The 13,906-nt window shown below is 46.4% G+C and overlaps 1 protein-coding gene across 1 annotated transcript in view; it reads left to right on the top strand.

The window, feature by feature from the left end:
- LOC137842910 (gap junction beta-5 protein-like) overlaps positions 1-13,906 on the top strand; it is a 165,453-nt gene that overhangs the window by 42,077 nt on the left and 109,470 nt on the right. Inside the window, exon 5 of the mRNA XM_068657566.1 lies at positions 1,673-1,805. The gene's annotated coding sequence lies outside the window, so the exon portion shown is untranslated. The remainder of the gene's footprint in view (positions 1-1,672; positions 1,806-13,906) is intronic.

Raw genomic sequence — 13,906 nt, 5'->3', positions numbered from 1 at the left:
TGTCCACAGCATTAACAAACAGGTCATAATCAGATCACAAGGCTGAGCAGGAAGATGAAGGCATACCATCCAGCAAAATTCATGCAGAAAAGGCTGAATAAGTGATACCCTGTGATGTTTGTGTAGCCAAAGGTGGTATTTGACCAGCCGAAGGCAGTAGCTACACCCTCAGAGGACAGCAAGTCTGTATAAACTTGCTCTTGACAGATTTAAAAAAAAAAAAAAAAACTTCAAAGTTAAAAATTTGAAAATCTGGCCTGTATTTTCTTCTCAGACTGGTTTCTGAATCTGCACTGGGCAACTACACATTACAATTCATCCCTTCTGAGGTCTGCTTTGAAGAACTGAACAGGTTGTACCTCTGCTTCACAATGCATATTACTTACCCGGTAGGGTTTGCACAGGCAAGCTTCTTGAAAATTATAAATCTGAAAGGAACCCCCCCCCCTTTTTTTTTTCCGTTCATTAAAAGCATTAAAAATGACCTTTACGGGCTGCAACCGTAATCCATTACTAATGTGCCTTGTACTGGACAGATGATGGGGATCTTCTGCCCGGAGATTAAGGGACTGAGCAAACTTAGAGCTGCTGATGTCCTCAGAAGATGCATATGTCTTTTGAAATCATGGGTGGGACTGTGTACCACTAGCAGTTACCACTGTTAGTAAGAAGCAGGCCTTGCGTGGTCTGGCTTTCTCTCAGGTGCCAGCTGGAGAAGTTTCTGTGCAGCCTTGCGCTGTCCTATATCAGCTGGGAACGTAGCCCTGAGCTCCCTGGAGGCACAGGGATGGAATTTTGAGGAGCATTTTTGGCATAAAGCACGCATCTCCCATTGGGTGTGTTTCTGGTGTGATCCTGGAAGTGCTGCACCGGGCTGTAATAGCAGACGGGATGGATTTCCCAGCTTTAAGTGAATGGGGAGAAGGCAGAGGATGTTAGCTTGTCACCCTCATCCATCTCGGCTTGCTCAAGTCACTATTGCAAATGGAAGTTAAATGTTGAGAATGTACCAAGCAGTGCAGACAAAACCTCGCACGATGCTATTCTTACCGCTGAGGCAGCTTCATGGAGGCTAGGACATGTCAGGTTGATTTATCACACAGCTTCTGGAGAAAATAAACAATTCTGTTGGCAGAAGAGAGCTTTCCTCATTGAAGAGCCATCAGATTTGCCAGGACAGTAATGGGCCTGGGAGATAGCCCCAGGGGGCGGGTAGAGGCAGCAAGGAGAGCTGCCAGGTGAAATAGCAGCAAACAGTGCCTCTCCTGGAGTGCTTGTTACTGCAGCAGGCTCAGGAGAGAAGTGATATGCTTGTTTTCCTCTGTCATGGCTGCCCTCCCACTCCTAAACTGAAAACAAAACAAAAAAAAACTAGCTGCTCTGTAATTATAAGCCTCATTCAGAGGGATGGCATAACGCGAGGCTTGCTCGAGCCCCTGACCCCTGGGTGCACAGCTGTCTTCTGCTTGAACTGTCCTTTCTCCTGTGCAGACCAGACCAAACCCATCTCCTATGAGCCTCTGCATCATGTACCAGTAACTTCATACTACCTGGGGATAACTGGGGGCAGAAATCCAAACGGCATCTGTCCATCACACACATACCCCATAAGTCACATTTTGAAAGTCTTAGAAACTTAGGTTTTCTCATAAGCAGCTGTGATTTGTTCCAGTTTCAGTGCAACGCTGAGTCCAGCCTTGTGCCCTGAGCTATCCCCGTGCTGGATCCAGCAACCTGAGGTCTCTGGTCTTGTGCTTGCCAGCTTCACCTGCATGCTCCTGGCTCAGGGGGATGGCCTAGCACAGGTACGTGGCTCTCCCTGCAGCCAGCTGGGAGCTGGGGTTGGGACTTGAGGCACTGTCGAGTGCCCCACAGAGAGATCTGGGGTCTCTGGATGCCGTTGCCTTTCTAATAGTGACAGCAGTAGAAGTGTCCAGCTTTTGTGTTGAGTCTCACTAGGGAATCATCCTGATAATATTCATTAGACTTTTGAGATTAATCTTCACAGGTTTATTTCATATTTCTTAACAAGACTTGTTCAAAAGACGAGCCTTGTCATAATCCCCCCTCCAGGTGAAAGGAACTGAGACAGCCCTATAAAAAGGTGGAGGTGGCAGCGGAGTCTGTGACCAGGCTCGTCACAGACAAAGCTTTGTGTAGTCAATTAACACAGGGTTAACTCTCAAGCACAGCTGTATAATTATGTCTGCCTTTTCTTTTGATATTCATCTGGATTAATTATGTCTGAGTGGCTGAACAATTCCTCCTAACACCAGACAAAGAGCATCCTGCTTACCCTGGGGAAGCCACCAAGCTGGGACAGGAGAGACCTTCACCCAGGGCGTGATGAGTGCAGCACAGGGCAGTGGGACAGCTGGCTTTAGGGTGTGGAAGATGCTAGGGGGGAGCCTCCTGGGGGAGGAAGCCAAATCCTTTGAGGATAAGGGGAAGAATATAATTCTCCAAGCAGCAGTTACTCCATGTGATGTGATCCTGTGTTTTGGTGCATACCATCTATCAAACACGCTGTTCTCACTGGGATCAAAGGAGCGTGTTCTAGCAGGGAAGATGTTTCTGTCTGGCTCTTGCATGATGTCAGGTGAATTGTTTTTTTTCTTCCTTTTGCTTTTCTTTTCTACACACTGATGTCCTCCAAGCAAGGGCTGGCTTTTGCTGTGCTCTAGTGCCTAACACCACATGTCCTGTGGCCAGCATTTCCAGCTGTGGTGCAGGCATTGATCCCTGGCTGATGCTTGTTGTTCTGTCCCCTGTTGAACGTCTTCATTCTGCTTGCTGGTGACTCCTATGGTGCTCTCCAGGACCTAGCTAAGGCATTATTTCAATCAAGCTGTACTAATTCAGCTAAGGGTTAGGCCCCTGTTTTCTTCCTATAGAAACTATGGATATTAAATTACTATAGAAAATGATATTCTATAGGTTATCAGCTACTTACACAAGGTTTTGAACCTGCCAATATTAGAGGCTACTGTGTTGTGGAATTGTGCTGCCAGAGCCTGGACTGTGATCCTCATGAGAAAACTGGGATAGAGCAGTGAAATAGTTCACCTGGTTCTCTGGTGAGAGGTGACCAAACAGAAGGTAAATCCAAGAGCTTCAGTGGGGACTCAGGATCTTTCTGTTGCATTTAACAAGTCAGCACAATCGTTAGATGTGTGAAAGCTGTAGTGACCTGGGAGGGAAAAGAGTATTTATTCACCCATGCTGCTTTTTCTAGTTTCCAAACGTCAATGCCACTGGGTACATATGAAACCCACAGTGCTTCTTATTGTCTGTATAGGGGTTTCCTGAGCAGCTTAAGTATTAAATCTCATTAAAATGTTGGGATTGGGTATCAAAATCTCATTTGTCTTAAAGTATAAGGCTGAATTTTTCAATTAAAGGAGTTTTTACCTCCTCTTCTTCTGGATGGCCTGTGCTGAGCAGGCTGCAGCACCTCGGACTCTGTGTACTACTCGCCTCTGCGGTTTCCGAGCTGCTCAGAAGGTACAGCCGGGCTAATAAGTGATGCTTTAGCCCATTATCTGGGAAGTATGGTGCATGGATGGAGTCAGTTAAGTGATTATACCGGGAACGTATGGGGCGATAAATGTCTCCCTTGCTCATAACCCAGCAGCTAATGCAAAGAGATAGTGCCAGGCTGCTCTGTTTCTGCTGGGCTCTACTGCATTTAGATTGCAATTAGGTTGTATATTTAAATAAAAAAATAATAATAAAAAAAAAAAGCATAGTTAGCTGCTCTGTAATTCACTGAAGGTGAAATTCACCCCTGTTCAGCAGTCCAGAGCAAGACCTACGTATTGTTAATTTTTTCCCCTATTTTTTTTTTCCTGGTCTTTGCAGCACTGGCACTCTCCTGCACTCCCTTTGGTCTCTGGTTGTCTCAGGGTGAGCATCTCAAAACCACCAGATTTGGGCTTTAAGGGTTGCAGGTCATCTAGACCCACTGTGCCTGAAGGCAGTGGAGTCACGTTATTTGTACTGCTGGAAGCATCTCGAAGGCCTGGGTGCTGGTGTAGCTGGAGGGCATGCCCGTACTGCGTGGTTACCCTCTGTGTCTGAATGTCCTAAACTAGAATCCAGACTTGACATGGAGCTGGCAAGTTCCTTGAACCCCAAGAGCTCAGATGAATTTAAATTCAAGCCTTTATACACAGTATGACTAGATTAGTCCCTAAATTTAAAGTTTGTCCCAGCCAGACAGTGCCCTTGCTTCACAATGCAGGTCATCCTGCCTCCAACAGTGCCCTCTCCCCTTTTAACTGCTGAATTTAGAACACTTACACTAGTCACTTCTACAAGACTTACACAAAAGCCCAAGGACAGGAAGCTGAATTTTTGCTCTGTTCTTTTGAAGGCTGAGTTTCTCATAAAGTAAGGTAATGCCAAGAACTAGAAGGAAAAAAAAAAAAAAGTGTATTATCATGCCTGGCACAGTCTGTTAGATTAGGAAAATGTTTGATTCTTATCTATAGCAGTGATCGCACTGCTCTGTCCTTAGAATCACACCCATATCTGAGAGCTTTGCACTACCTGACTTTGTCTAATGTACAAGAAAAGCATTCTGCAAGTCTCTTTTTTAATGAGCAAGAAGTGTTTTGCCGAGGTGGGCAATCCAGGTATGTACCAAACCCAAGGCTGATGCTAACAGCTGCCTTAAACGTCCCTGGACACTGGACATTTGCACAGCCACAGGGAGCCTGGCCTTGCTTCGGTGTGTCAGTCCCCCATCAGCCCTGCCGAGCTCCCGGGTGGATTCTTGCCCTGAAATCAAAAGGGAAAACTTTAATTAATATCTGATCATTTGGAATTCATAACTTTGAAACGATAGAACAATTACAGTGTCTGTGAAACCCACGAGCCGTTAATGAGGCTGCCATAAAGTCATTCAAGATCAGCTCAGACGAGGAGCTCCGAGGTCTTTTCCTGTAGCACACCAGAGGGTCGGCAGCGCCGGCCCCACTGCAGCCTCCTTGGGCACGGCGATGTGCTTGCAAACAGGATTGCCTTAGGAAACCTCGCCCCTTCAGCTGTGAGCTGGCTGTTTGTTAAAGCAGAGAAAAGGCCATGAAAAAGCTTCTTGTCATCTGTAAATAGCCAGTTCCTTCGAAAATTCACATTCCAGCCTGGTGATTGATAGAGCAGTTCATAAACGCTGTAAATGCACGTCGCTAAATGGCAGCTCGATGCGTTGCTCTTTCTCTTTGGGAAAAAGGTTACTTCCCTGTTTAGCAGTAACTGGTTTTATTAGGGATGTCTTTGTGTGCGTTGTGTCTTCCTTCATCTTTTACCCAGCCGAGCAGATCCTATGGCTAGGACCTGGTCTGGGTATTTTTGCTGAAGCTGTTGTTGGGTACTTCCCACATCTTTGTCACGCTGCCAGCTGGTCTCTGGGGCGTGCTCGACAGCACCAAGGAGAGGAAAAGGTCACGGAGAAAAAGTGGGATGTGAGAGAAGAGCAGGGGAAATGGAGGAGAAAAAAGATTTTGCTCTTCTGTAAGGAACAACGCATGAGCTGAGATGGTAAAGGAGATGGTTTGAGACAGAAGTGCTGCATGCATGAGGGTGAGCAGGGAGGAGAGAGCAAGGCAGGGGATGTGAATGAGGGGAGAGCAGGGAGGCTTTCCATGGTCAGCTCTGTGCTGCTTCTGCCTCTTAGCTGGAAGGGAAGGCTCTCCCTCCGGGATCTCAGCTGTTGTTTCAGAGCATTTAGAGGGTTGTGCTCCCTCTCCTGTATGGGGAGGGGAGATCAGCCTGGATCTGGGGAGTGGGTGTCCCGAAGGAAGCCACGCAGAGGCTATCGCAGGGGTGCTCTGCAGGACCATGGCACTTCTCAGCCTCCCACTCCTTCAGATAAGACCTGAAGGACTGGGAAGAGGGATCAAGCAGCTAAACCAGAGCACTTTACACAGGAACATTAAGCAAGGTGTGATGGCCCCAGCTACCCCACTGCAGAACGGCTGTTTAGGAGCAGGCTTGGAGAGCTGAAGGGCTGGCCAGGGGCGCTGGGAACGAGCTGCTAGGAATTAATAAAAGATTGTGATTGCTTTCTGCGCTCTTAACCTGCCTTGAGCAGGGCAATCTGTCTTGGATTAAGGCTGTAAAGGCTCTCAGGTGCAAGTCTGAGGTTTTATACCACTGAGGTCAGTGTGACTTGCTCTCCTTTTGGTGAAAAACAGCAATGACAGCTTCGGAAATGAGCAGGGCCAATTTTCCTCCTGCTTGGCCATTGTAATCCCAGTACCTCCACTTGGGCTGAGGCTCTTCACTGGGGAAGGAGTTAGGATGAACTAAAATGAATTAAGGCTTCTTTAATTCTGAAGAGGAGGGTTTGTGTCATGGTCGAACACAGTTTAACTAATCCACTTTAAAATTAATTTGGTTTAATTTTCCTTAGGGCCCCCCTGTGGATATACCCTTAAATACCTAGAATAAATAACAGGTAACTCTGTTGTAAATCACCAGAAGTAATTGTGTACCTACTTACCTATTGTAAATCAGCAGTAACTCCAGTGGGGCTGATTCTCTCCTTGTATATCTGGAATAAATGAGGAGTAACTTGCTGTAAGTCAATAAAGCTAATTTTCCTTCTACTTTCCTGGGATAAAAGGAGAGCAAGTCCAGGGGTAAGGAACTCAGCTGAGAGAAATTCAAACCAAGGTACATATTTTAACTTCTGATGATAATTACCTCCTGGAATAACTGACCAAGGACTACAATGGAATCTGTGTGAATGCCAACTTCCTATCAAGATCAGGTAATTGTCTAAGAGACTGCTCTTTTTCCATCAGGCTTTTCTACGAGGAAGGTCTCTGGTCTGCAACAGGCAGGGTATCGTGCTAAGTGTGCGTATTTACCCCTTGGTTTGTTAACCCTGGAAGACGCTGTGAAAGTCAGAAGCACAACTCTGCTTTGAAAGCACCAGACTGGGCTCATTGTGGTGGCTGAGGAGTTACCTTGTCTCTTCTGGTTCCTGTGACTGCCATGCTACCTTTCCCCTCTGAGCACAACCACAGCTACAGCAATCGCAGGAACCAGAAGACACAAGATAGGGGAAATTAATGGGCATTTGGACAATTAGCTGGGGCTGCTGGGGCCACCCAGGAATGCACCCCTGCATGCGAGCTAACCCCAAGATGAAGCAGGTATGGTGGTGTGCTCATAGAATAGGGCCAGCTAAAAAGTCATATTAAAAAAAAAAAGTGTAATAGTGTGGGGGAAATACTGCCAGGTTTTGTCAGTGAAGTTTCACTGTAATCCATCCGTGGAGGGTTACCTGATGGCTGGTTGTTGCAACAAACCTGTTCTTCACTTTATGCTATTTGTCCATCTCTATAAGCACTGTGTGAGATTTGGACTTATGGCTATGAAAAATAGCTAATTATAGCAGTGATGGCGTATCATATGCAATATTTTCTTCCCCTTCTGACAATACAGCCTCTGGCAAACTTTCCACTCAAGTCAAAGCAAATTCTGTGGTGCTTTCTGAGGCCAAGCTCCATCCTACTGATGCAGGTTGTGCCAATGTGAAATATGACATACAGTGCAAACCAGCAGAAAGCGTAATTGGCAAAGTGAATAGAAACCCCATCTAATGTTGTGCCGTTTCACACCCTGCTCACACAGGAATTGCCGAGTTGCACCAGCTGCTGAGCAAAGCCCCACCAGCATCATTCTCAATCTGATGGCAGAGAAGGGATCAATGCGGCGGCGCACCCCAAAGGACTCAGTTCCAGCCTATTCTTGTTTAGGGCAGGGTAAAACCAGCTCCTATGGCTCCTTCCCAGTCACCTCTCCCTGGGAGCAGAATAAAGCTACTGCCGAGGGAGGGATTCCTCCAGCCTCTGGAGGTCACGAGGCTGTGTGCTCTGAAGAACCCTCCTCGCCTGCCCCTATGGGAGGAGGTTCTGGCAAAAGGCATTGCATGGTACTGATAAAACTGCATTTCCTTGTGTCTCAAACTCTCCTTTAAAGTTTGTTAGGTTGGATTATCTAGGTTGGTATATATATATATTTATAAAAATTTTCCCCACAAACTGTGGGGCCCCAGGTAACCAGAAAAGGGATTTCTGTCTACTCACTTTCCCTTTTTTTGCTTGGGACATTGTATTTCACTCGGGTAAGAAGAATTTGTCTCAACTATAAAATTGGTTTAAAATCATGCATTCATCCTTCCAGTAGTACCTTGTTGTTTGTGTGGGGCTCTCCCCTCTCCGTGGGTCTCACCACCCCAGTGCAGAAATAATCTCCAGCCAAAATTTTCCCATTTTGGTTCAGCCTTGCATTGGTTGCCTTAGGTCTACGGGTATGACTCAGAACTGAACTCCAAACTCTGAGGGATTTTTCTTATGGTGTGGATAAACTCAGCGCTGCTCTCATTTTCAAGACGACAATGCCAGATGCTATCCAGTCTGTACCCTTCCGGAGAGCGAATGCTTTCCCTTCGTAGCACAGTGATGGGAAGGCCCAAATTTAAATTGAAAAGTGAAAAAGGGCTGGTTACTTTATTGTCAAATACTATTGATCAGAGCTTGGCTGGCCTTTGCTTGCACTGTGTTCATCATCTGGCCCTAAAGTTGTTAAAACTGGAACAAAGAAGTGCAACAAGGGAAAAGAGCTGGTTTTGTAAGGGCGAGCAGAGTTTTTTCTGCTAGGGATCTTTCACCTCCATGATGAGTCACGGTGGAAGATGGATAGAGGGGGATAAGAATGACTTCATGTGCAGGAATAGATCTCCCTTAGATGTGTCTCATCGTATCTGGGAAGCGAATTTGTGGGGTAAGGAAGATTTAAAGGCATGAAGTACACGTTTTGTGTGTGTGCAACACAAGCTTGTATGGAATAGAAGAAAACAAGCTGGATGAGTGAGCAGAGAGGCTGTGTGCACAAAGAGGTATTGGAAAATTTTTAAAGCTTTCTATGCAAAATGGAAGGATATAGTCTGTGTTTTTTGTTGCTGATGTACCTAAGCCCCCCAGGAAAGCTTGCCTAAGCCCTGCAAGCAGAATTGCAAGGTGTGAGTTGGGGGCTGGCTCAGGGGAGCTCCCCTCTGCCCTGGCTGCCTCCTTTTCCTGGGTAGCAGAGGAGCTTCTGTTTGACAGGTCTGATCCTCGGAGTTAAAAGTTTATTCCTCCATCAGCACATTAATGAAAAGAGAAATGTAGCTCAGGGAGGAAAGCTTATGAAGAGAAAATCAAATCTATCAATTCCCTGTCCTGAATAAATGAATCCGGTAGCTCGTGTGTGTAGTTAGATGCCTGGCAGGTGGTGGGTGTTCCACGCACAATCAGGAGGGGAAAAAGCAAACCAAAAAAAAACATCCAGCCCTTTTCAAACCTAGCACTGAGTGCTGGGCTTGCGTGTCTCTTGTGTGCTGTTATTCTTCCATCCGAGTTGCAATTTGCTAGTTACTGCCCATAAAGAGAATGCTTCTTGTCTGTGTACAGGTTAGCAGAACGCTGATAGGAAAAAATGCCAATAGGTGGCACTTAGGAATATATGGGGGTGCTTATAGGTTTGGTGGGAGTGATGGAGCCCTGTTGTCTCTGTGCACTGCAAACAGGCTCCGTTAGGGGCTCCTTACGTCCGCTCCTAGCAGCAGTGATGGAAATGTGTCTCCTCGAGGCCCTGCCTGCTGCGAGCAGACGCAGCCTCGCCTCTTGTTCCCCAATTGGTCTCATTTTGATTTTAAACAAGACAAAATCTTTGGAGATGAGATAAGCGAGGCTGGTAAAGCCAGGTCGCCCAGGAGCTGGCCTGGGTATATTGTGGGTAAATCGCTATGCTACCTGCTGTGACAGGAGTAATTTATCTCGGGCTGAAAAAAGCCGCTGCTTCCCATCCTGAGCAGTGAGGGTCATTCATCACTTTTTGTTATTTTTATAACAGAAGAGAGTGTGCTGGTTCCCTCCCCCCAAGCCCCTCCAGCCAATCCCTGGGGACAAATTAGCTAGTCTGAAAATGGATGAGCTCAGGGACTCTTTTCATTTATATTTTTAATAGTGTAACAGAAACACCCTCAATTCTGCAGCAGGCCCTCCGGCACGGGTAGATGGAAGAAGGCTGCGAAACCTCGGCCAGGGAGAGGAGGTGGCCTTTGTCTTCTGCTGCTGACTTGGCAGGTGGCGGCACTCCAAAGCCTCTGGGGGCCTCCAAAACCAGCAGGAAACACAGCGTGAGCCTGGGGGCTCTTGCAGAGTGTATGGTCTGGGGCGAGAAAGCTTTTGGGGGGGTTCTCAAGACTGGAGAGGGAGGAATCAGATCCTGCGCTGGCTTCAAAACCATCCGTGTGTCATAGAAACACACGGCCCTGTTTCATGGTGGTGATGACTTCTGCAAAACCATGTGTGCTGTGTGTTTGTACATGCACAAACATATATATTTCATCTGTTACTTTAGTTAAAGGTATGACCATGTCCTCAGTAGATCGTGTTTATGATATATATCAGCTGAACATAAAGTATATTTATAGCCCTGTGCATTGCTGCCCAGGTCTGCCATGGGAAAGCAACTTGTGCTCCTGCCATGAAATGAGGCTTTAGCATTTTGTTCTTCACTCATCTTCATATTTGGATGGTTTGGGCACTGAAGAGCTATATCCAGACAGCAAAAAAGAAGATTGAATAGCAGAGACCTTCAGGTTAATACAGATGCTACATGATCCCTTTATCACCGAAGGGACATTGCTTCAATTACTCTGCCAATCACCTGTCTCTCAGCCTGCCAGTCAATTATTCCACAATCGAGGGATTCACTTCACAGGGTAGCCAAAAGTGGCAGATATCTGTATTTTGAAGAGCCAGTTTTGCATAATTCTGTACGCAAGGGAACAGAGCTGGAAGGCTGGGTCCAGAGCACCACTTGTGTGGAAAATTTCAAACGAGCAGGTGAGGTCTCTCTGGTGTATTAAGTTACTGGGACATTGGGGAGGATTTCATTTGTAATAGTAGAAATTGCTTTTGCATCTCATGCTTCACTCTAGTGAGTTTGTTCAGAGAAAGGGCAATGAGGAGAAAAGGATGGTGATTTCTCCTGCTTTCTACTTTCCTCTGCCTTCCCCCCACCTCTGAGGAAGCTGTTGGAGCTGCAGCGTGTCCTGTGATGGAGACGCAGCTGCAGCTGGGCTCTGTGTTGCTGGAAGGGAAGCTGATGCTCTTTGACAGTCCTGGTCCCTCCACAAGGAAGACTGGAGGGCGTAGGTTAGGGCAACCGACCGGCAAGGTACATTTGGATTCCCTTTTTTGATCTCCTCCTTTTGATTGTGCAACATAAAGCAAACCATCTAACCTTCCTCTGCCCTGGTACCCTGTCTGTGTTAGTGATAATTACTTGTCGCCATTTATAATGTCTTGAGGACAAGCAAAGACTGTGCACAGCCACCAAAGGTTTTCCTGAAAAACTCAAAAGGGACTAGGTCTTCTGGGGAAGCAAACTGGCACTGTTCCTGTAGCTGCAGGGAGCACCATTGCTTTGTATTTGCTCTTGATATGGCTCAGGGCTTCTCCCATAGCCTCAGCAATAGTCATCTGTATCCCAAACTACATTGAAGATTTGTGGGTTCTCTTCATTATTAGTATCATTAATTCTTATTTAAACAGAATTTATGATCCTGTCCAATGAGGTCTATCCAAAGTGGTGTCTTGAAAATGCATTTAGTCTTGTGGGGATGGTTAGCATGCCATGCCCTGCTCACACAGAGGGACAAATCCCGAGGCTCACGTTCTAATTTCTTTGTTTCCTATGGGAAAGGGACTTGTGAGAACTCGTCAGCTAACAGAAAACACAGCATGAATGCGTGGATAGAATTTAGGGTTCTTGAATATCACATTGATGTGAATTTTTCTGTGTCAGTTTTCCTATCAATGTCTTCTTCCTTTAAGGGTGTTGTTAAATACCGTGCAGAATGTAGGATGCTCAGATTCAGCAGGGAAAGAGCAATGCTGTCTTTGATTTTTACCCTTTTTTAAACACAGATCTTTCTCTACAGAGCTAAGAGCAATGTTGCTCTTGCAGCAGTTCTTTAGCCGGGAGGGGACCTCTCCCTGCTGAGCCCAGCTGGGGTGAGAGCCTGCAGGCAGTTGGGTTGAGGGCAGGCACCTGCCTGTGCTCATGCTTCATCCTTCCTGTGCCAAAAACTTCCACTTCTGCCTCCTCGCAAAGCTGAGGGATATTAGAGGCAAGGGACAGGATGTAGCTCTTACCTTTGCTTGGACCACAGCTCTAGGAGATGATTCAAAGTCCAGTGCTGCCTGAAGTTCTGTGGAGCTGGCTCTGTTGCTGGGAACCTTACTGCCTGGTGTTTGGTGGTTTTTTGAATTCACTCTTCCATTTAGACTCTTCATTATCACTGCCACTTGCTGGGACCGACAGCTGCTAACAAACACCAAGGGATTCCAGACAGCTTTGCAGACTGTCTTTGAATGCCTCAGGCAAAGCCTGAAATGCATACAACATGAAAATAACCCATTCTGCTCACTCACTGCATCACACCCTTCTTCCTCCCAGCAGGGAGAGGTGGTCCTGTGCTGAAATGTACTGGACTCAATATGGGGGGCTTTTTTTTTTTATTATTATTCCTGCTTGTTAGGGAATCCTATAAGCCTAAGTTCAGGAGAGTGGCCTAATGCACAAAGTGTGCTTCCATTTGTTCATGCATTACTTTTTTAGCTTGTCCTCGAAAGGAAGCAAAGCTCATGTCATCCCGCACTATATGTGTGTCCCTTGCACTTGTGAAGCATCGCATGTGATGAAGAGACTGGGCCTTAAAAATCCAAGGGAGTACACTGTTGGGCAGCTTGTTCAGAAGAGGTAGACTCTGAATGATGGCACTTGTTTGGGATGCAGCTTTTTTTTTTTTTTTTTTTCCAGCTGTGTGCAGCATTCAGCCCAGGGTTCCCTAATTCAGGTTGGGCCTCCCAGATTCAGGGAGGTGAGTTACCTCGTCCTGGTGCCCCCTCAGCCTGGGAGCAGGGGTGCCCAGGCTCTGATGGTGCTGTGCTCGCCTGGAGTTCACTGCAGTTCTTGGTCCAGGTCTGTGGCACTGAGATTAAGGGGTGCTGGTCAGGTTTGTCTTTGCTAATCCTGCTTTATTCAGATCGGCTGCTCTGTCTTTCATGTAAAACAAACAGACAATCAAAAAGCCTTAGGAAGAAAAATCCTGATTTGTTGATTAGCCCCAGCCCTCCTGGAATCTCATCCTCAAATCCATCTCAGTGCATCTGGTAGGCTCCCCCTGAGAACTAGATTATTTTGAGACTTGAAAGGCTGACTTGAAAAATATTTGCATTAAAGTACAGATCAGAATGACCTGCAAAAAAACAAGCGCAGGTCAACTGTCTCTGAGGCATGAATTTGCTCTGAGTGCTAAAAGGTTGTAAAAGAGGTTTTCTTCCCTCCATTAATAGGCTTTTTACAAAACAGTACATGTGCTAGCGTATGGTTTTGCTGTGTGCTTATTAGCAGTTAAAATACTGATGCGCTCCTGACACTTGTTTGGCCAGGAATAAAAAGTAGTGGTATGACCTGAAGGAAAAAATGGAGTTCGTGAAAAAGGGGATTTCTAAGGGGATTTCTTCCTTCCTTGCATAATCTGGAGAATGTGGAAAGAATGGCACCATCTAGACGGGTCTTCCTTTCTCACTGGCCTTGCTCTGCATGGGGAAGATCGTGCAACATAAAACTTGACCTCAACTCTTGCTTACTTTGCTATGAACTTGTGCTGTAATTTGAATGTGTTTTAGCTAACTGAAGAGCTCTCAGTGCCTTTTCCAAGCCCTGGGTGACCGGACTTTTTGCAATACTGCAAAAAGGAGTCCTCTTTTGACCTTGCATGGAGGTTCCTCCCTGTAGAGCTGGAGATTTCGGGTACGTGCTTCTGTGTCCCCTGTTG

The sequence above is a fragment of the Anas acuta genome, chromosome 21 (genome assembly GCF_963932015.1).
Source record: "Anas acuta chromosome 21, bAnaAcu1.1, whole genome shotgun sequence".
NCBI lineage: Eukaryota > Metazoa > Chordata > Aves > Anseriformes > Anatidae > Anas > Anas acuta.
Note: the sequence above shows the minus strand (reverse complement) of the source record. Positions and strands in the feature narration are given on the sequence as shown.